The 24,045-nt window shown below is 33.2% G+C and overlaps 1 long non-coding RNA gene across 1 annotated transcript; it reads left to right on the top strand.

Moving 5' to 3' along the window:
- The first annotated feature begins 34 nt into the window (after nucleotides 1-34).
- LOC129216042 (uncharacterized) lies at nucleotides 35-24,045 on the top strand. Its single transcript, XR_008580160.1, has 4 exons — nucleotides 35-475; nucleotides 18,571-18,695; nucleotides 22,052-22,160; nucleotides 23,675-24,045. It is a non-coding gene; the product is annotated as an uncharacterized LOC129216042 (long non-coding RNA).

The raw sequence follows: 24,045 nt of genomic DNA on the forward strand, positions 1-24,045 counted from the left end.
AGGGAACCAGTCCTCCCTGTTTGCTGTGCAACTGGCTTCTCCTGTGCTTCTAAGTTCTAAACACCACACAATCCTCACGCTGCTCCCAGAACGCCTCGGATTTCAACTCTTCGGACACTTCCAAGTGTCCGAACGCAGTGTCCGAGTTTGAAAATGGCGGAATTCGGTGCGCGCGAGGTTGAATCACCTCATAGTGGCAGGTATGGAGGGAAGCAGGCTAAAACCCACAGTCAAGAACTTTCTCTTCAGATACTGACAGAGTCAAGGAACTCTTTTTTCCTCGGCAAGTTGGCGCAACTTCTTTCTCCCGAGTATTGCCGCCGGGATGACGTGGCTTCGTCTATTAATCGCCGATTGCAGGTAGAATGGCGACCACCCCTCCGTATCCAGAAATGGCACCGTCCTGCGGTTGCCACGGCTACGGGACCGTCCCACCAAGACAGTGCAAGGTCATCAAATCACGGTGGAGGAAAAGGTGAGTTGTGGATGGATGCATGTGTGATCGCATGGGGAGGAGGGTAGAAAAGTTGTGTTTTGTCTTTTTTTTTTCCTCTCTCTCTCGTGCAGGTGAGTGAATTGAGGTATCGGCATGCGGTCTTTCCCCCCATTCTCCCGCCCACCCTTCGGAATATCCCTCGGGCAATCAGTGTTTTGTTAAGCTTGCAAATGGAGGACGATAAAAAGCTTTTCTCGACTTGTTGCATTTCGTCGAGACATGGTAGACCGTCTCGCTTCTGACATTTGAATTAAGACAACTGAAGCTGCATTAATTATATTTTTGCATTCAAATGAGTTCTTATTTATTTGGTTTTATTTTTTCTCTTAGATTTACTCTAGCTCATCTATTTACTCTTTTTATTTTATATTTATTTTATTTATTAATTTATTTTGACGCGGTTAAGTTTAGTTTGCTTGTATGTTATGCATGAGTTCTTGAATGTTTTCAACAAAAATAATATTAATTAATTTTACTTTTCAAAATTCAAACAAATTAATCACTAATGTAATTAATTACACATGATAAAATAGTCATCAACAGTTTTATTTAAAATTTTTCATCATAACTCAATAGAAACTAATTACTTTTTTTAATTATTTTTTTGCAGAAGATAAATTTTTTTGCATCCTATTGATTCTCTCTCTCTTTTTTAATATCATCCTTTATTATTTTATTTTTGAAACGATAACTTTTTTCTCATCATATTAAAAAAAAATTTTTTTTACTTGTTTATTTTTACCAGACAATATTTTTTTTGCATTATATGTGTTTCCCCCCCCCCCCCCCAAAGTTATTTGCGGTCGTTGTTGGAGAGTAGAGTTTAGAAAATTTGAATGAAGTCACTTATGCGTGTGTGTATTTCAAGTAGATAAAATTAATTTCCTTCTGCGTGTTTTTTTTTTTTTTAATTTAAATTCTTTCAATCTAAAATTGCTTGTAAAGTTTACGTTTCAAAAGTGGATCTTTCAACTTTCCTACTGAATGCATACATATTTTTACTTTACCTATAGGCGCAGAACTAATTCATAGTAAGAATTAATATTTTTTTATAAAACTATTTTATGTGTCGAAAAGCTGTGGATTTTTTTTTTTTTTTTTTTTTTTTTTTTTTTTTTTTTTGTGGTAATTAAAATAATACCTCGATTTTGAAATATCTTGCCAGGAAGATGTACTCTTCTAATGCCTGTTTAGAGTTATAAGGAATTTAAGTAATATTTCTCACGATCATGTTAATGACAAGAAAAAACTCTAGCAAAATAAATTATTTGCTACGATTTAAGACCTTGGATGTGATGATCAGCTAAAGGAAGGGGAAACCGGTTTTAAAAGCAATCCCTAGTAAGATGAAACTTTTTTTTTTTTTTTTTTTTTTTTTATTGTTGTTTTTAACGATGTGGACAGATTTTTGCTTGGATCTGTCAGGGATATTTTGTAGATAGAATTGAATCATTTCATGCATTTATGAATTTGAATTTTCTGCTTTAAGAAGTTCTATTCTTCAACTAAATCTAGAAAGATGTTTCATCAAAACTATTTTTTAAACGCTTGTTAAAATTAGTGACTATAAAGTACCGATTTTCACATGCAGGCGGTACTTGATAAGCATTAAATTAATTAATTTGCACTATTTACTTCTGAGCCTTCAACTGGATTTATAAAGCAATTTTGTCCATCCTATTTTTTTCCCCCAACCTGATGCCTTCTTAAAAAAACTCACCTCTTAAACTATTGTGAATCAAGATCTTATATTATTTGTTGCGCACATTTTAATACTTTTAAAAAAATCTTTCAAAATAAAATTGCATAATTATAATGTAATTAGAATCTTGATCTTGATTAGCGATCTATAGTACATGAAAACTTTGTATTTATCCATATATCTTATAGCTATCAAAACAATGTGATTCAACTGATGTCTATGTTTTTTTCCCTATAAATTATTTGCTTTCATCTTTCACACGTGGATTTACTTCTCTCTTTCCCACTTTTTTCTTTCCTCTTCTTCTTTTTTTCATGTTAGTTTTAATTTCAGCTTTGCTTCGCAATAATTCATTGTTTTTTCTTCATATTATCTTAATTTTAGATTTTTTTTTTATTTTATATTTTATCTGCGTTACTTTTATTTCTACCTCGCATCCTCATAATTTCATGGATTTTATTCGAAATGAAATATTTTGCGTTTTGCATTTATTTACACTTGTTATTTTAGTCCCCCTTCTCCAGTGTAGCTAAATAGTACTTCTTACGTAATGTTGTAATCATTGCTTTTGCATTCGAGAATGTTGCATGCAAAATTGATTCTCTCTTTTAGAAGATAAAGTGTCCCCCGTATTCCCCCCTTTTTTTTTCAAACACAAATCAAGCGATCAATGTGCAGAAAAAAAATTTGAAGGAGGGGGAAGGGAGTAAACTTTTTTTTTTTGTACTTCTTTCATCTTTACTCATTCTCGTCATTTCGAGTTTGAGACAAAGGTGGTACTTGATGCAACCTTTAAAAGGAAAACAAAAACATGCTCGCTCATATGTAAAAACATTAATTTTTAAAAGTCAGGTGGGGGGGGGGGCGGTTAACCATACTAAATGAAGAACCTGGCTCTACACTTCTTACTTACTTTTGCGGCTTTTGCACTATCCGACCCATGCGATGCACACATTTTAAACAAACTGAATGAGAGGCATCACTTTTCCCAAATGACAACAAACCCAGCTGTTTCTACTTTTAATAATTAGTGGTTCCACGAGTGAAAAATGAGCCTGTCTTGAATAGACAAAAATAAACTTCAATATTTAAAAAATAGGCTAGAAGATAAATAGTTAGGCATACTTATTTACAGGTATAAAGAAAGGTAGGTCAATAAAGAGCATAGAGACGCATAGTCAATGAAGAGATTTGCACAGACTACTCTGTGCTTATTGTTTTATATATCGTCGCCTCAGAGCAACAGTAAGACAACTAATCCCAGGAATAACAGTAAGATATCCTACCGCTGCTTTGAGGTGACGATACAGTAGCCCCTCGTTATATTGCACCTCGTTATATCGCTCTTTTCTTTTGTGTCCCGAAATATTAAAGCTTAAAATAAGAAATAAAAACTTTGCTTTAAGTTTGAAACCATTTCTGACAACGTATGGTATTGCTCAGAGAAGGTATCTTTCTTCTTTATTTTGACAATGAACAAAAGGAAGCTGTATCTTCTGAATTCGCTGGAAAATCAGCAGAACTTCCTGTCATCCGAATGTACATACCAGAGCAGTATATTTCAGTTTCAAGTTTGTAAACTACTTGACATCTTTTGTATTGATACATTGCTTTTACAATGGGTGAGAGACACCAAGCAGGTGTCATACTAGCCCACGTAGAACAGAAAAAGAGCCCTTCTTTTAGCACAGAAAAGATTTTTGCTTGGTTGCACAAACCAGGATTTGCATCAAAGAAAGGAAGAATGATCTGGACGGCCAAAATAGTTTTCTGTAAACAATGACATCAAGTCAAACAGATTAGAAAGTCTATTGGGAATAAGAGGGTATTGGAATGCTCATTGCTCACTCTTATCTCGCGGTAACTCAGAAAGATTGTCTTCATTTGCCATTTGATGTTTTAAACTTTCTGGCAGTGAAAATTTACTTAAATTTCAATCTTGTTTAAATATTAATAGGTGTGATAGTATATTCGTGAACTACATCGAAACATTAGAAAATCATTTCAAAAAGAACGAATGCTAATATACTTGTGTATTGGACTTACGACTATTTTTAATGACCTCCGTTATATCGCGCTTTCGGATATATCTCTCTTTTTCTTTGTCCCCCGAAAAACGCGATATAACGAGGGGTTACTGTATTTGCTCCGTGCGAAGCTGTTTTCGGTGCTCAACAAATTGAGGGAAAGCTGCTCTCCAGGCAATCTTCAAAAGATGGGCAGAGAAACTCCAAAAATCACCTGAATTACAGAAGTGCTTCCATAGCCAGAGTCACAGAAGGTTGGCGAGCGAAGTGAGCAGGGGCAGGAGCCTCCTACTTGAAAATTAAAATTGGAAACTCAAAAACGCACATAAATAGATAGTAAAATTGCCGGAGCTGGAGCTTCAAAAAAATTTCCGCTCCGGGTCTCTGTCTCACTCTATCGATACAATTTCTGCCCACTCGATGAGTTTTCTATACATTTTATACTAACTAAACGTAAAGGCAGATTCTATAGTCGTTAGTTAGAGACTCTTTTTCTTAACTCCAAAAGACAATATTCTCAACATATTAAGCCAATTTCCAGACACGTTTATATCCATTACGTATAGCATTTTTTTAAAGAAAATTGAAAAAAAAAAAGTTAATATTTATTAACTGTCGTTTTATAACAGTCGTTCTATATCGACTAGATAACCGAACACCCAAAAATAAAATTCCGAGTGAAGACGTTTCTGTACATTTTCTTGCCATTAGACAATTTATTAATATCTCTATATACACATTGTATGACCAAGTTGCAAAATTTTGTAGAGGTTGTAAAATGTTTTTTATCTTTAAATTCCATAGAGTTTATAAAATTAAACCCCACAATAACGAGACCAAATATTTTTGAAATTAACAAAAAAAAAAAAAAAAAAAAATTACACTCGCCAGAATGATACAACTTTAATCATTAACCTCGTCCGATCTGTTGTGTATATGTATATATTATGAAATTATTACCGATTCAGATTTCTTAATTGTTCTGTCTTGAAACGATTTAATTGAAATAGCGAAAAGAAATTAGTGCAACAGTATAATATATGGAGTGGACTGCAAAAGACAAAATATCAGATTGGTCTAAAATGTTGTTTGTTTCAATTAACTAAGAGCGAATAAAATAATAACTGAAATCATGAGATTACTAATGATTTCGAAATTTTACTTTTTCTTACAAAGAAATAAATAACTGTGGGTTGGAAACAATCTCCGGAATTTTCAAACACGTTTAATAGAAACTTCATTACCATCGAACACTTTTCGTCGTTTTCACCATTTTTCCCCTCTTTTCCTCTTTTTCCTAAATTTGCAAAAAACGTTTCCGCTTTAAACTTTCAATTCACTTCAAAACCTAAATAGGTCAAATTTTGGTGCATTTAATTTATTTAATATCGGGTTTAAAAATACCTTGAAAAATTTGATTTCATTCGCGCATCTGTTCACTAATGAATAGCTAGAAAAAATTAGGTCGTCGACTGGAAAATACGTATTTTTCTTTCCTTCATAAATGTAAAGAGTGTAATTAAATAAGAGGCTTTGTGAAGAATATTCGTTAATCACATTCTGACTGAAAAAAATTGTAAGTACTCATAACAAAACTGAAGCCACTGTAATACACATGCACAAAAACTTGCTTTTCCTAATTTAAAGATAGTTGAAACCATTTTTAAATTAAAGTTACATGAGCAGAAATTGATCTAAAACAATCTTCAAAAACTGATTATGTGATGGGGTCGTTTTCAAAATTTTAAAAGCATTTTTTTTTTTGAAAGAACATGCTTAAAAACTTAGGATCTGACCATTTTTAAAATAATTTGTTTAAGTTTAATATTTTTACAAAATTATTAAAATCGGCGAGCTTTCATTGTTTATCTTCTGTCCTATGACATCACAAATGATGAAATGCCATTCTGTGTTGCCATTCACAGAGCAAAATATTTAATTCGCATCTTTACTCACGTGTATTGGCAACGATATGGTTGATAGCAAGCGTTGGCCGCAATTTTAATTCGCTCCTTGATTATCATGACGTGGAAACGCGGAAGAAATATGCGCCGAAATGCATCAATTGTGACGGCATCAGGACCACACCTTGTTCGAAAAATCGGACATTTAAAAAAAATAATTAAAAAAGAACTGTTTGGAAAATAAAAGTATTTTCTGGGTCCATGTTTTTTTTTTTTTTTTTGTTTATTCTATCAATTTCAGTGACAGAAAGTACTACTTTTGACTGAAGGAAACAACCCCATTCATTCTACAATGTGATGGCGACGTGATTAGAGACAATTAATTAATTAAGGGTCATGAGGGAGAGGTGGGGGTGGAAAATATCTACATATCCGTACTTGGGGGGGGGGGGTCAGTCTCATTCTTACGTAATATTTTCCAAGTCGATATTTCATATTAGAAATCGCGCGGTCAAGTGGTTTGGCAGAAATGCAGAAATCATATTTCATTCGCTTCTGTAAGGTAAAACATGTATTAGAATGAACTGTTTTTTACTTGTTTTTCGAAAAATGATCAAGAAAAATATAATAAATGATTCGCACTGTGTATGTTATGTCTTATTTTGAATTAATATCGCATCATATACAAAAAATATTTGTCGATAAAACATTCAGTCTAGATTCCTTTTAGTAAATATTTCTCAGCACAAAAAAAGTTTTTTTTTTTTTTTAAATAATAGTGAATTTAATAACGATTCCATGGATGTGAGATTCGTTATTTTATTATTGTGAAACACGAAGTGGAATCTTACGTACGATAGGGGGAAGGGGTTTGAAGAATCTTACTTACCCTTACATAGGAGGAGGGGGTCAAAAATTGCCAAAATCGTCCTTACGTAATTAATTAATGGTTCCTTAGTACAGAAGTTCCTTCCTAAGTTTTTTCCCCCAAGAAGAGAACAGGTACTATAAGCTCTCGATTATCAGCAAGCGGCTTATCCACGGGTTTTCCCATTTTCAGGTTTTTCTTCTTTTTGGCAATAATAAACTCAAGGTAGATAAATCCACTCATTTCAACTTAACAAGCGAAAAATGTATTTTTAGACCAATCACATTTCTTTCTTCCCCCCTCCTTTCCAATGTCAAAAAACATTCCACGGTCACCGAAACCTGACCAGTTGAAACCTGATTTTTAAATTTCCACTAACTTACTGCTTTAGATCTACACTACTTAAGGGCTGTTCATGAATGATGACACACATTTTTTTTTTAAACATTTTTTGGTCCTCCCCACCCCCTATTGTCCGAAAGTCACACTTCATCTCTCCCCCCCCCCTGTCACACGTCACGATATTTTTCGTTAACATATTTCTATAAAAATGCGTGATATCACACTTTCTGTTACCCCTACCTCCCTTTTGTCACAATTTCAAGACTCCGCCCCTGAAAGTATGACATCCATTTGTGGACAGCCTTTACTAATTTTTAGATCTACACTACTTGCTCTCGTAAACGAGTGACCACACAAGTTTTGTTCGAAAAAATTAGTCTCCTTTCCTCTATACGTTTTTGGTATAATCTAGCTTGATCTGTTTCAGTTGATTTGTTGATTCCATTTGCTGGCGTATGTGTGTAATCCGTTAGCAATAATGAGTAATATTTGTTTGACTTTTACATACATTTTTTACACAGACTGTTATCGTTCTTCAGCTATAGTTTTTATGTTTGCCATTGTTATTCTTTTTTTTACGCTACTGTAAACACTAACATCGTTTTTTATTTATTTTGGGGAAATTCGCTTAACTGCAGTTACCGAGCCACCCTATTATATAATCGGGAGTATACTGCGTAATACATTATTTTGATAGATTTGAGTTCATTGTGTAAATTGCTCTCACTCTACTGCTAATTTCCCAATTCTGCATTGCTTCAAAAAAGTGGAGGATGTGTTTTATTGATTAATTTAATTAAAATAGGTGTAGGACATTTGCATATGAATACATATTGTATGTATAATACAATATTAAAAATGAATTATAGTGGAAGAGACTTAGACTAGCGTTTAAAATAACGTTTAGCAAAAAGTTCAATACTTTTGAGCACCTCTTCTAAATATTTTTCAAATGAGCTAAAACTTAAGATAATTCTTGGCCAATAGGAGGTCATGTCAGCCTAATCGGAAACTAGGGTCCTGATCCTTGAGAAAAATCGGTGTAATATAAATTTTATAAAAGTTTTGGGCGGAGAGGGGCCCGGCGAACAAATTGACAAGGGATCCTTCATGGCTGTCGGCGACCCTGCTGCAATTTTTCACAAAATCGAATCAGATTAAAGAGTAAAATTTCGATATTTTTCATTTTCAAAAATAAGGACCACTCTATTGTACAACTTGTACATGTATTAAAAATTGCACAATAAAAGGACGTCCTTGTTTTTCCTCTTTCTTCCCATACTTCGTTTCATTCCCATAAACACCTTCCCAGGTCTAGGGGATACGTTTGCCCCTCTTTTTGGTTTCACATTCCCAGAAGAGCTCTAGAAACTTGCCGATTAACTAACACGGCATTATGTTTGAATTCTTGAATCCAAAATTTATTAACTTGGTAAAATAAAATTAAATACCCTTCGCATAGATATCAGAATACAATGCGTATCAAAGTCGTTCTAAATACCAAACTTGTTACATATCCTAACTATAATTGCTTAAAAGAAAAGTTTCATTAACCACAAGGACACACAATCAGAGCTATTTGTTTCTTGAAAATATTTGAAAGATTTCATAATTAGAATTCATGTAAACGCAAAATGAGGCCATTAAGAAGCTCTTGTCAAACATAATTATAACAGGGTTTGAAATAGAGCGCAGGATTGCGCGAAACGCGCACAAAATCGGTAAATCCCGCGCAATCCAAAGGTCCGTGCTGGATTCCCCCCCACCCCCCAGGGGCGGATCTAGAGGGGGGCGCCCCCTCCCAAAGCCTTGTGATTGTAGTAATTTTTTTAAGGAAAAAAAATATTTTGAGACATCTGTTTTACTGAAAAAGAAGGATAGGCCTTAATTGGGAAATAAATTATATCCCTATCCTCAAAACAAAACTTTTTTTTTCCCAAAATGTTTTCTCCATCTTTTACATCATTTCTTGATTCCAACTACATAAACTTGGACGATGTCTAAATGCTGCTGCTCTCAGAGTATACCTATTGTTCGTAAGACCAAAGAGAGCCTAAATTTTCGTTTTTATGGCTTTAATTTCGAAACTGGGGGGAGAATCCTCTTTTCCTATGCCCTTTCACAAATACCTTTATATGTAGCAAAAAATTGCAATTTAAGTCTTTTATTTGGAAAAAATGTCAACGGAAACTAGCTTATCCAGCCCTTATCACTTAACTTGCTTAAAAGCAACTTAAATGAAATTTTTCGGGACTTCAATTACAAACGATTTTTGATAGGACCCCCTCCCTCCCTAGTTTATATCGTGATAATAGCTTTAAAAGGAGGTTTTTGGAGGAGCTCACGAATCTTCCATCCCTTTCTAAAATATGTATAAATATAGTTAAAAATCGAATTTTTAAAGCCTCAAAGGCAAAATATTTCCAGGAAGGAAGGATTCTAAGCACCTTCACACTTCCTTTAATGTAAGCAAACATTACCTAAAGGTTCATTTTTAGGCTGGACAGCTGAAGAGCTAGAAGAGCACCCCTCCTCTTCTAACTTCTCAATGTATAATGACAAAATATTTTGGTATCTAAGCTTTATTTTCAAAAAGTATTTTGGGGTCAGCCCCCGAAACCTGACCTTTCTCTGTACATCATCAAAAATTGACAAATTGCGTTTTTAGCTTCCTAATTTTCAAAAAATACTCGGAAATTTAAATTTTGAAACATTTTTGAGGGATATTCCTAAATTCACCCCTCACCCAATGTCTCGATACACAGAAAATTGAGTTTCTAAAACTTCATTTTAATAAAATTTCTTGGGAGTTCGGCGTTTGTTCAAAAATTTCGGATGGGCCCTCCCAAAACAATCGGCTGGATCCGCCACTGCCACCCCCCCCCCCCATAAATTCTTAAACTCGATAACGAACCCCATACCAGGAAAGCGGAGAAAATAAAAAAACATTTCAAAATCCATTTCCATTTTGGAAGGATGGAAAAAATTTAATAAAGCGTTCGTCAATTCAAGTTACATCGACGAATTCCGATTCGCTGGCATCAACGAATTCCGATCCGCCGACATCACACGATTCCGATCCGCTGGTCGAAATGCGATCCGAAAGCTGCTGGAAACGACAGTCCGTTTTCGAAAGGTATAGGCAATTTTTTACTTCAACTTTTTGATCGTCAGAAAAAAGTCTTCGTGCTGTAGAAATATTATTCTAAACAATGGGACCGAACCAAATTCGGATAATTAGATCCAGAAAATGGTCTATTAAAAAAAATAATTGAAAGTATGTGTAGGTTACTTAATTGTAAAATACTTTATTAAAAAAGAAATAATAAAATAAAATTGCAAAATTAATGAATAATTATTTAAAAATGTGTGTGTGGGGTTGATATAACACTAAAAAAATTATAATTTAAAAATGAATAAATATAAAAATGAAATAAAAAAAATTCTAAACAAATATTCAGAACTTATAAAAATTCTCCCTCAAATTCAAAAAATACCCCCCCCCCCTGGAATCTGAAGTAAAGGGAGACATTCCCCCCTAGAAATTGAACCCTATTTCAAACCCTGAATTATACCTTGTTCATTCCGAATTTCTGCTTTAGTATATACAGTCTGAGTAAAAACTTTAAGGCCAGTAAACTTTTTTGAGAAATTGGACATATCGTTAACTGAGGATCAAAGCATAATTTGAGTGATAATTATTAACCTTAAATTCAAGTAAAAAAGACAAAAATATCATTTGTAATTACTCCATTATTAGAAAATATTACAGATCAGCATTTGAGCCTGAGTAAAATCTTTAAGGTCAGCATAGAAAAAAGCACAGGAAGAAAAAAATAGAAACATTTAGAAGCTTGTGTAGGAGCCACGTCTTCGAATTTCTTCAAATACCATTTATACCATTCATCTTCGACAGTAGATTTCAGATCTATTGATGAAGCAAAATGTCTCCCATTTGTATAAACTCGTTTTGCTAAGTCGCCCAATAAGATCTTGATTGGTTTGAGATCTGGAGACTTAGCTGGCCGTTTCAAAGTTTCATCGTTGTTTACTTGGAATCAGTATTTTGAATTGTTACTCGAATGGATAAACGCATTGTCTTGCTGATATTTCCAATTTTTTCCAGTATTAAACTCAGCCTTTGGGAAAAGATGACTTGCAGGGACATTTTGATATGCTTGTGAATTCCTTTTACCTGGAAAAAGCGCAACTGAGCCCATACCATTGTAAGCAAAGCAACCCAAGTTCTGACAAAGCCTCCAACTAATTGGCGCTTGGAAAATGTTTCTTTTACTTTTCGTAAATCATGCCAATAGTACTTCCATCCATCTGGTCCATTCAAATTCCAATTTTTTTTCATCAGAAAAAATTATTTATATCTATTGGTTATCCTAGGTCATGACTTTCTGGCTAAAGATCAAACGCTCTAATTAATAAAAAAATTACAAGTTAAAGGATTTCCACATTCATATTAACTGCTGTGATGTTTATTCTATTATATGTACATTTAGTCTTTAAGAAATACTGGTGGCCTTAAAGTTGTTACTCAGACTGAAATACTAACTTTGAATATACTACAGTTTTTCTGGTAGTTGCATACTTCACAAAACCTGTCTATTGCGTTTTTCCTTACAAATAAACACAATAATTAATAATTCAATAATATTAAAATTCTTTCAATTTTATTTTCCAGTTTTCTCAAAAGTCTTTTACTGGCCTTAAAGTTTTTACTCAGACTGTATTTATTGGCCTAACTGTGGTACCCTTTATCGAAAATAGGGTTGATAAAATACTACCCATGTACTTAATAAAGCAGTAAGTTAATCCTTTTGGGGATAGTTCTTACAGAAATATATATATATATATATATATATATATATATATATATATATATATATATATATATATATATATATTGACGCAAAATTGAATTGTTTATGTAATAAACCTGTCTAAGTCCAAAATTTCGAATTTTAGGAAATAGAAATTACCCATACATGTGTGTTCTTTCAGTTTAACACATTGTAATCTTAAACAAAAAATTTTAATGTGATGCCAAAAATGCTTTTTCAAAATTTTAGAGCTTCGCGTTTGACTGGTTTTTGAAATAAACAATAAACGGTCCAATTGAAGATTGTAAAAAAACTTAAAATAAAATTTATTTCAAGGAAAATAATTTTACGAAGTTTGAACTTTTTTCGTTTAATGTAAAATGCTATAAATATATTTTATGAAAGAAATAAATTGTGAGTAAAAAAACAAACTAAATTCAATACCGAATTTAATATGAGTCCCAATTGCATTGAAGTCACTCAATAATTCAAAAGCCTGAAAAGTAAAAGTTCAGATTTTACAACCAAGAAAGCTTTGGGGAATTTTTATGCTCAGTAAAAAACAAATACGTATTTTCGACAAACCTACGCTTGTAAAAATGCTGTAAATAAAAGCCGAATTTCAATTCAAAGTTTTTTTCCTCTCTTTCTTGCTCTCCTGCTGAAAACAGTTTATGCTTGTCCCGACGATATCGCAGTTAGAATTATCTTCTGAGGGGCTTTTTGATCAAAACAGCCCTTACTTGTGTATAAACTACTGTATTAGGATTGGAAATGATGTTAAAACAAACCCCCCTGATGTATATTTTCATTCCGTTTCACGCAGGGTGCCCACCGGGGGGGGGGGTCATGGTGCAAAGTGCCCTATCAAATTTTTAGGGGGGTGTTTTGAGGGTTATTTTTTCTTTTTTTCGGGGGGGGGGTAGAGGCGGGCTTGCACTCTTATAGGGATCTTCCTGGTTTTTTTGGCAGGGGGGGGGAGGAATCCCCCTTGTTCTTGAGAGGGCACCCCTGGTTTCACGTCAGTCCGTCGAAGAAGTACAACTTGTTATACGAAAGGAAGCTAAAATGTTGTCACCCGAAAAGGATAAAAAAAATCCCAACGAAATACAAAAAGAAACTTTGTGTCACTCAAAATATGAAAACTATCTAGTTCCCATACCTTTTTTTTTTCCAGAGGAAGTTTTTGCGCATTATGAAAGATTGTCATAAGCTAAAGACATATCAGAACGAAACCACACTTTCCACGACTCTTCGGAGAAGATAAAAGAGAAAATTCCTAAGAAATAATAAACATAATGTGGGGAAGAAGACGAACGTAGAAAAAGTTGAAATAGGATCGTAATATCTCGCTCTAATGCTGCTCGAAGTCAGGTAAATCGGTTGAGGGAAAGTAGATTTGAGTTTTTTTCTGTCGTCACTGGAGCCTGACGCGAAACAATAATTTAACCGTCCATTGCTGGTGCAGAAGGAAGTGGATTGAGCCGAACTTTTTTCACCTTAGTAATTTTTTTTTTCTTTTTTAGTTCAACAGCTACTGTTTGGCGTTTGAAGAGAAAGTTGTGTACTTATTTCGCTTTTTATGAAGACAATAATACATGTATTTTTTAATTAAGTACGAATCATGAATTCATAAATTGAGGGCCATTCCACGAAAAACGGAAATTTTGTCCAAATGTACCCCTTTGTGGGTAACCCCAGGTAGGGAACCACTATGTAGTTGTATAGAAAAAAGAAAAAGTCTTTTATTATGATAATAGTTCTATGTATTATTATCGTTTTATGTTTCAGCTCTTTTATGGAAATACCAAATAAAAATTGGGTAAAAAAAAAATAAATAGATAGGGGAAACTAGGGAGACTTGACCCATGATGACTTTTTCCATGAAACGGATATTTAGAGAAAATTTTAGTAATATTATTGGTTAACAAGTCCCACAACAGTATTTTGCAGGGAAAAGCCATTTCAGAATTGCCAGTGGTTTTCGAGAAATTCAGTGTTAAATGATACTGCATATTAAAAGTAAAGTTTGAAGATTTTGGAATTTTTTAGATTTTAACTTCCACTTTTGAGGGAAATCAACTTTAAAAGTGCATTCTTTAGTCACTTTCTTGTGACTATTTATTGATACACAGTAGTTTTATATAACTTTAAGGGTGTCCGGGACACAAAAATCCTCAAATTTTGCAATTTTTTTTTTTATAATTTGAAAAATTGCTCCGTTTTTTTCTGTTTAAGAGGACGTTTGAATCTTGTTTCTACCTTAAATAGAACGAAAGTTATAGTTATTTTTGTTACATGCATCTAACGAATGTGTACATAACTTTAAAACTTTAAACGCGTTTTTCTCCATGATGCAATTTTTCCCGATTTCTTGCATTCAAAATCTTATAAGTCAGGAACCGATAGAGATAAAGTAATGAAACTTGGAGCATATCTTTTTCAAGCAATTTACTTTAATTTTTATTCGGCGAATTTGAAAAAAACGTTTACTGCAAAAATTATGATTTTTTTTTAAAAAAGTATCTTCGAATTTTTCGAAATTTTTCTTCAAATATTTTTTTATTTTTATTGAATCAATATTTTTAAAATCGCCGAATAAAAATTAAAGCTTAGATATTTGTGCATACTTTTTTGAAAAAAAATTGAAAATTGACCAACAATATTTTGAGTTATAGCAATTTAAAGCAAACCCATTTTTTTGAAAAAAACTAATTAAATTTAAATAAAAAAATAATTTTTTTTTCCTATTTATGTTATGATTTTGCTTATTAAATAAATGATGAATCAGTTCAAAAAATTTCGAAACTCTAAAGTACATAATAAAAAAAATTTCAAAATGTTTCCCGGACCCCCTGAATCTAAGTTGCTAAAAATTTAAGATAAACAAAAGAACTTGCTAGCTTTGACCCAAGCTAAGTAGGGAGACTTGACCCAAAGACTAATTTGATATTTTTGTTTAATTTTATGTTTTGTTTAATGTATTTTTAATTTTGAATAGATAAAAAACTGTCATTTAGGCCCAATGATTTGATTTTATTCATGCAATCACTCGAATATTGTGAATATGAAGACCTGATTTTTTTCTATTATACACAATATTTTAGTCTAAAAATAGTTTTTATTTGACAAATAACTAAAATACTATTAATCTATGAGCCCATTCAGTTGTTACTTTGTAAAATATCTTTGATTGTTCTTACATTCATGAGGAGGGTCATGTCTCCCTAAGTGTTGGGTCAAGTCTCCCTAGCTCTAGGGACACTTGATTATTCGTTCAAATTTTTATTTCGTTCTAACTATTCTACAAAAAAAGAAGGGAGTGAAAAATCAAAAATTGGGTCAAGTCTCCCTAGTTTTCTCTAATAATGCTAAGATCTAGGGTATTTAAAACTTGGTTCTTCTTGCAATATGCCTTTCGAAACACAAATATATAATTTAAAATGGAATTCGAAGAATATTCTATCCCCCTCCCTCCTTTGTTTTTCCAATGCAAAAAAGGAAAAGAAAAAACCCCATTGAAAATTGCTTCCAAGCTAATTTCTGTTCAACAGTCAATTTCTATTCCTACCATGTATCAATAAGACAAAGCGCAAAATAAATATGATATTAGCAAAGTTTTGCTCCGGTATACAGGTGAGAGGCAATCCCACGAACATCCACCTACTTTCCCATTAACCTTCCCCATTCTTTTTCCCCCGGAGGAGCAATTCGTAAAGAGGGGGAAACCACCCGTGGCACCTGACCCTAAATTCTTCTTTGCACTTTCTCGCCCTCCCTCTCTCTTGTTTCATTCTTCCCCTAGTAAAGCCCCCCGGGCATTTTATTCTCCTTAGAGGGGCCATACGGGACCACAAAGGGCGCCGTCATGTCTGACTAGAAATCTTGGTATTTCCGACTGGCTTCTTGGGATATCTTTCCTGCTGCTCGGCTACCATCCAAGTTTTAGGTCATGAGTCATCTTTTGTTTACTTTTTCACTTGTAAATATTAGCAAACAACAGCGTATTGACTCTCATTATTTTAATATATCAACTCAAACGGAACGTTCTGTAGGTTTATCAAGAGGAAGAGAATAGCGTAGCATTTAATAAATTAACATATTTACGAGATTCATATGTATTTCGAATCGTCACAGATGACTTATTGCCAATTGTAAATCTCATTTTGAAGAACTCAAGTAGTGATATTTATTGTAACATCCTCATTTTTGATACCCCCCCCCCCCCCCAGAGCCCGATTTATTCCAAGTTTGGAAAACTCAGTCTCCCTTTCTGGTCTCCCTTACATCTTTGGGGAATATTTCCCGAAAATACTACGCACATTGGAACTAAACTCAATAATGCTATTCGTATTAGAATAGGCCCAGCAAAATCACATTACAATTAACTCCCCCTCCCTTCGGACACATGCTATTTTGTAAGTTAAAGTTACATTTATTTGAACTGCAATTATTTATAAACGACCTTCTCGACTTCACAATCCTTATTACGCAAAAACACACAACATCCAGCACATAACGTCCAACATCCAACCCCTGGCAGTTCTTTGAATTTTGACGTCTTGAATTCAAATTATGGTTGCGATAAAAGCCATTAGTAGAAACAAGAAACCCAACGAATCGCAATTCGTGATTGTAAAACATATAATTTGATATCAAAAGCCCAAAATTCAAACTATTTTTTTTTCTTTTTTAATAATCAACTCTTACTTTCTACGAAGTTTACGATTGGATCTTTTGGCAGGGGTGTCGACTTGGGGGGGGGGGATCCTTGGCGCAGACCGCTGCTCCACTGGATTTAATTTTTTGGGACGGGGGGGTAATTTGACAGGGTTTTTGATCTCACCTTGAAGGGGGCTTTCATTCTGGGGGCACTCCTCAGCATTTGAGGGGGTGCGCCACTGCCTTTGGGGGGGATGGACACCCCTTAGGGGAGGATTCTTTGTAATTCATAAAAAAAAATATTTAAATTTCCTTCAAAGTGCAAACAAAATAAATTAAAAAGCTGAAATACAGTTTAAGTCCCGTTGCAAAAAATTTCAATGGACAGCAACTTTTGCTGTTGCTACGGGAATTTCGTTTTTTCTGGAATCCAAGCAATGTAATAGCAATTAAAACGGACTGAACATTTGTGTCTTTGAAGAGGATATTTCATTATTAGTATTCACTATAAGTATCGCATATTTGATTAAATTTCATACACCAGAAATCTCACTAGCAAGAAAAATTGTAGCTGAAAAATATTGGATGACAAATACTATACACTCTGCAGCTTTTTGCACACTTTAGTGATAATGAGAATATGGAGATACAATAGCTTTACTTTTAGTAAATTGGATGAAACAGTATCTAGAGATAAACATAAAAATCAGTTTTAGTTATTTTGGATAATGAAACAATAGAAAGTTCATTAAAAAAAGAAAGGGAGGAGAGAAAACCGCATTGGATTGTTTCCACAATAAAATACCCGAAGAAAATTGTGTCATTCGCCAAGTTCGACTAACCTGAATGACCTTTTTTTTTTTCTCTTCTTACCTGTTATATAATACTTTACACGCATTGATAAGCGCAGATGTTTAAAAGGCTTGTTTTGCTACTGAGGCGACTATACAACACTTTTCAATCTCAAATATTTCGCGAGGCGAAAATTTTTGTGATTACGACGCACTTGCGAAAATTAAAGAATTTTACAGCATTTGGTATAACACCCATTCGACTGCTTTGTGCGTCCACTTGTTATTTGTACAGTTTTCTTATATCCAAATGCACACATTATAACGATCAAATTATGGTATTCAAAAATTTTGCTACTGGTGAATAAACAATATATGAAGAAAAAATATTTTGACCAGTTTTGGAATCACGGTGGCTTCGATTGAGGTTACTTTTTTTTCCAGTCAGTTGTTAGAGCCACTACGTCAGTTGACTGGAATAATAATTTTAAAAAAAAAGTTGACTTCAATCGAAGACTCCAAAAGGATTAAAACATATATTCTTCATACGATCTGAAAAAAACTTAATTATTTTGTCTAATAAGTTCAAGATAAATAGCAAATATTTTAAATATAACAGTGTGACTGTTCCTATTTGTCTTTAAAAAAAATTCGACACCTTAATTTAGTTTAGTTACATTTAACCAAATGTTGCTACGTTGGTTAAATTAAGAGTGTTGGAAAAAAAAATATCCTACAAAATTAAACTCCCTAAGCTCTTATGGTTTAAACATTTAAATTAACAAACAATTCATATGTAGTTCAAATGATACAAAATATTTAGGACGCGAAAATTTTAGATTTTGTAACTTTTTAAAAATTGTAAAAAGCAATCTATCAGTAAATCTTTATTTTCTGTTACATTTTTTAAATAAGACTTTTTATAACATTATGTCCACAATTTTAGGTTATAAAGATTTAGAAGAGGAGAAGTGATTGTAAGAAATGACACCGTTTAGAAAACAGTGAACTTTTGATGTGAAATATAAAAGTCGAATTTGAAGCAAGAAGCTAAAAATGCTATTGGAGCAAGTAAGTAATGATTTTTTTTTTTTTTTTTTTTATAAATCTCATGCCTCTTTATGTATTATTTCATCTTTTCCATGCTACTTTTCCGTTAAAGTCAAAGGGAGGGGGGAGGAGAGCATGAGAGAAGATTTAATGCATCTCAAAAACATCGCTAAAAAGTGTCAAAAATAAATAAATAATCAAATAAGTACTGAAAAAATAAAAACTGGAAAGTAGGGATTTGAGATGGGGAAATACTGAGTCTGTTGGTTTCTCCCCCCCCCCCTCTAATTTTTGAGTGAATTGACTGATTCGAACAATCATTTTTTTTTTTTTTTTTTTGTTCGAAAGATCTGTGCGAGGACCTCATTGCCTCCTTCACATATTTTACTTTTCGATTTGAATAATTTTTCGCTCAATTTTGAGCAGGCCAAAGCAACTTAACATTAGCGCTTACGCGGGGAACTTAGGGCCCATGTAGATCTCAAACTTATGGCGGATTTGTTTCAAACATAGTTTGAAAAAGATTTTGATAAAAAACATGTATAGAAAATATTTTTTTAAAACTATTTTAAAGATATTTCTTGGACAATTCAAAATATTTTAACATTAACGGTAGCACGAAAAATCATTTTTTGGCACCAAAAAAATTGTGCTGATTCTGAATATCGTCGCTTCTTAGCAACAAAAATAGGTGGATGTCTTAATGTTATTCCTGGTATTAGATGTCTTCCTGTTGCAATAATGAGACGATATATTCTCAATTTTTGGTCTTAAAAAATCGGAAAAAAAAATCCTCATATGTATAATAACCAATGATCGAGTAACGTTCCTGACGTCTTCAACAATGGAACTCACGACTCGCGCCACGGCATGATAATTTTATAATATGTTTTGGTAATGTTCAAAATGCAGGGAATTGTTTTATCGTGACAAGGCTGAACTGGATCCGGTAACTTAACTGTTTTACTGGTAAGACTGTGTCATACGGTCAACACAATGAACGCTACCTACTGGAGTTTAGGGTTAATCCACTGGAGTTAGGGTTACAATTTCAACTATCAAAATATCACCAAACAGGCAATTGCTTCGTTTAAATGTAGAAGCAATTTTCACCCTTCATATCTTGACGGACGATTTTCTAGTTATTAATAAAAATCGAAATACCATATCTCTTAAACTAAATATTGACGCAAATTACAGATAAATATGACTTAATCAAAATGAAAGGAATTCAAAGCGCAAATGTTTTTATCAGAACTGCGGAGTTGGTGGGAAAATAACCAACTCTTGACTGCAACTCTGACACCGTAGCTTCGGCAGAAATGCAGACTTGCAGGGAAAAGAATCGACTCTGACTTTAGCACTTGTTATAAGATTACATCTTTAAACCTAAAATGTTATTGACACATTAAAACTTTTCAATGATCTGCTATAATGCAATCAATAAAAAAAAATAATAGTGATATCAATAATATATAGGAGCAAGTTTTGTGCTTATTATCATTTTTAATTATTGGACCGGGTTTCCCACCAAAAAAAAAAAGGGGAAAGGGGTGTCGACGGATCGATTTTTTCTGTTATTCACTTGTATTGGGTAAAAAAATACTTAAAATTCGATCGTTTCAAATACATATTTTTAACATTTTTATTGCGTAATATTACATTAGTAGTGATATGTTACTTACGTATAATTTTATTGTTGTTCCAATTATTACCTTTTTCTAACTAAAACCTCAGTGAACCAGAGTCATTATACTACTTAATATGACACTAATAACAAGGAGTCCAGTCTTGGACGAGTTCATCTCTGCTTGGAAGAAGAGTTAGAAAGTAAGAGGAATTCTTACATCCAGGCAAGGTTAATAAATATCGCAGTACATTATTGACAAAGCTAAAGCTAGTCGGCTGCCCTAGCCTCTCTTTCAGCAAATGGAATCGTTAAATACGGGGGAGTTTAAATTATCAGAGTCACGTTCGGTTATATTTTTAGATTACAAAATGTTAAACGATTTGACAGTTATTTGTCTCTTTCACCAGTTTGAAATTTCATTAAGTTGATTATAATCTTAAAATTTTCAAAATGAATAATTTAACTTATCTATTGCATTACAACTTACTATTAATTAGTGATGTTCCGGATGTCCGTATCCGTATCCGCGGATATCCGAAGGAAAATCCGTCTGTAAAAAATCTGTATCCGTATCTGTATCCTCTACTTTTTTGACGGATCTTAAGCGGATCTTTTCTATTCTAAAAATTCTTAAATATTTGAATAAAAGACTCTTAAATTCCGATTAAATTAGGTTTTATTCCCTATTTAAATTATAAGGTATCATTTCAGAAGCTAATTTGTACTCCCCGTTGGAAAAAGAAATGGGTAATAAGTTTTAAAAGTGTATCTGTGTGTGTCTATTTGTGGCATCGTAGCTCCTAAACAGATAAACCGATTTTGATAGTTCTTTTTTCGTTCATAAGGTGACTTGATCGAAAGTATTCTTAGCTTGGCCTAGTTTTTGCAGAACTTTAATTACTGGAAATATTAATAAAAACCGACTTAACGTTTTTCAGAATTATGGTAGTAAAAACTTACCCGTACGTTAAAAATATTGGCCCCAAATTAAAAGAACAAAGTTTTCTAACAATGTGTGTTCTGACCCGCGAAATCCATCTCAATATCAGGTCAGCCCTCTGGGACATTTTTTTTTTAATTTTTAGTTGAATATTAGTTTTTGTTACTGATTTGGGGTTTCTGTTATTTTCTTCATATTGGTTTTTCTCGGCATTCTTCAAAAAAAAGTGAGACTAAATTCTCTATTTACTGTTTGTAAAGGTGTTCCTGGCTCTGTTATTCTGTCGGTCGGAGTAAGTTGGGTGGAATAGGTCAGTGCTGCATTTATGCTGAAATAAAATGCGAAAAATTATTTCTAGCCTGTCCAGTAGCAGCTTTACACTCTTGCTCTTGTATCCTACATCTACCGAGCAAGCTAGAAATAATTTTTCACATTCTATTTAACCATTAATGCAGCGTTGACCCGTTCCTTGCAACTCTCCCTCAATTTTAACGGAGATTTCCTTAAAGAGAGTAAATCATAGTCTTGATTATATTTTCGCCGTAGATGACATTTTTTGAAGAAGCAGTGTTATTATTCTGACGGGAATACATTCCGTAACAAATTAAACACTTGGATAGTTGAATTGGGTAAAAAAAAAAAAAAAATGAGATCCGTATCTGTATCCGCGGATCTTGACACTAATGATCCGGGTCCGGATCCGTATCCGCGGATCTACTTTTTTGACGATCCGGCACATCACTATTATAAATCTATTTTGTATATATTTATTCAATGGACTCTTATGTGACGATTTCTACATTTCAGAAGCCCGAAGTTGTGGCAGGATAACTCACCAAGATAGAAAAGAGAAAAGAAAAAGGAATAGGGACGCGCTTAGTGGAGCTAGAAGATTTAGAAAAAGAGATATATCCTTGTAAGCATAACGCATTTGGTTTATACAAAAATTTACTGTTTTCAATTAAAAATACCTATATAACAAAGAAAAGATAGTTTTTTTGTTTGAAGATGTTATGAATTTTTTTATTAAATAATATTACACATAAATTTATTGTTCAATAGCATTTTTTTTTATTAAAAAATAATATTGCTTATATGAAAAATAATTTAATTGATTCTATTACCTTGATCCAATTAATTAAAGTCGATACGCTGTATGTAATTCTCAGTTCAATTATTTTCTCGATTTCTCATTATGGTACTATTGAGTGGTGCTTTGTCTGCGGGCCATATGGGACCCGTGAAAGTGATTTTCAAGTCCTGTTGTTTTGATAAATCGAAGCTAATAATTTAAAATTTTTGAAAATTGTTTTTTTCCTCATCAATTCATCACATATTTTACTATCCAATAAAAATTAAGGTATAACAATCATAATAATTGTAAGAATGATTTTAATACAGTCGAACTCGCTTATAACGAACGCGAAAGGACCGCACTTCTTGATCGTTATATCGTTGTATTGTAACCGAGTGCTCGTAGAAAAAAAATAAATAAATAAATAAATAAATAAATAATTCGAGTGAAGTCTCGTTACAACGAGTACCAATACAAAGAAATACTCGTCTCAACGAATTTAATTTCCAGTCCCGATTTATATCTATTACATTGCTGGAATTCCATACAACGAAAGTCTCATTGCAAAGAATAAAATTTGCAGCCCTTTGAAGTTCGTTGAAATGCATAAATGAATATTCCGGTTTTAAAATTAAGACTTCAAAAACTATTACTTACTACTATAAATGACACATAAAAATAAACTAAAGGTTTATTTTAACATATGTCACTACTTAAACGTGCATGATCTACACTAGCGCAGCCAGAAATTCTTTCTGGAGGGAGTTTTTGGTGACAACAGTCCTTACACGCGTATTAACAACTGCATTAGGATTGGCAACAATGTTAAAGCCACGACCTCTTAGGGGTGTTTTTACTCCTATACCCCCCACTTCTCTACGTTAACTCTGATGTTTCGCAACGCTGGATTGGGCGTTTAAGCGATGATGATTTACCCTTTATGAGTTGGCCAACGAGATCCCCAAACCTAACCCCGTGTGATTTTTTTTTCTATGAGGTTTCGTCAAAGACAATGTCTATACACCATTGCCTACAACATTGCAAGAACTGAAAGATTGCATATGTGTATTATTACAAAAAATTGACAGTGAAACACTCCAAAATGTATGTTAAAGATGTATGTCGCGTTACGAAAGGCGCAAACATCGAACATTTGTGAGTAAAAAAAAATCTTAGACAGTTTATCTTTATTTTTGTGTATCATTTATAGTGCTAAGTGCAATAGTTTATGATATATAAACTTAAAAAGCCAGGATATTCTTTCATGCTAAACATGCATATTTATAGATAGACACATGAATATTGTTTTTGTTTCTTCGAAGGATACTTTTATATTAATCTTTTCTACATTTCAGAGTTCTTCATCGCCACAACTTGAGGTGGAATTCTTATCGATGAGTAGAATGAATCAACGCAGAGGTCTTCAACCTAGTTACCGCGGTTCCCTGGAGCTTCGAGAGGGGTGTCTCGAGTGATCTCTATTGACTTAATCAAAGGGACAGACTCTTATTAAAATTTTATTTTCATATAACATAGAATTTTTAAAGGTGAATTGTGTGTAAAATTAATATAAATATTTCATTGATGAAATAAAATCTTAAATTTCGTATGGATATTCTGAAATTTCACCTAAAGGGCCTATGTATGTGAAAAAATCTTTCATTTTGTGCGCTAAGACGAAATCAAAGTACAGAAAAAGATTGGATGTTGAAGATGCGTTCTTTGT

This window comes from Uloborus diversus, chromosome 2 (assembly GCF_026930045.1).
Source record: "Uloborus diversus isolate 005 chromosome 2, Udiv.v.3.1, whole genome shotgun sequence".
In the NCBI taxonomy this organism is placed as follows: Eukaryota; Metazoa; Arthropoda; class Arachnida; order Araneae; family Uloboridae; genus Uloborus; species Uloborus diversus.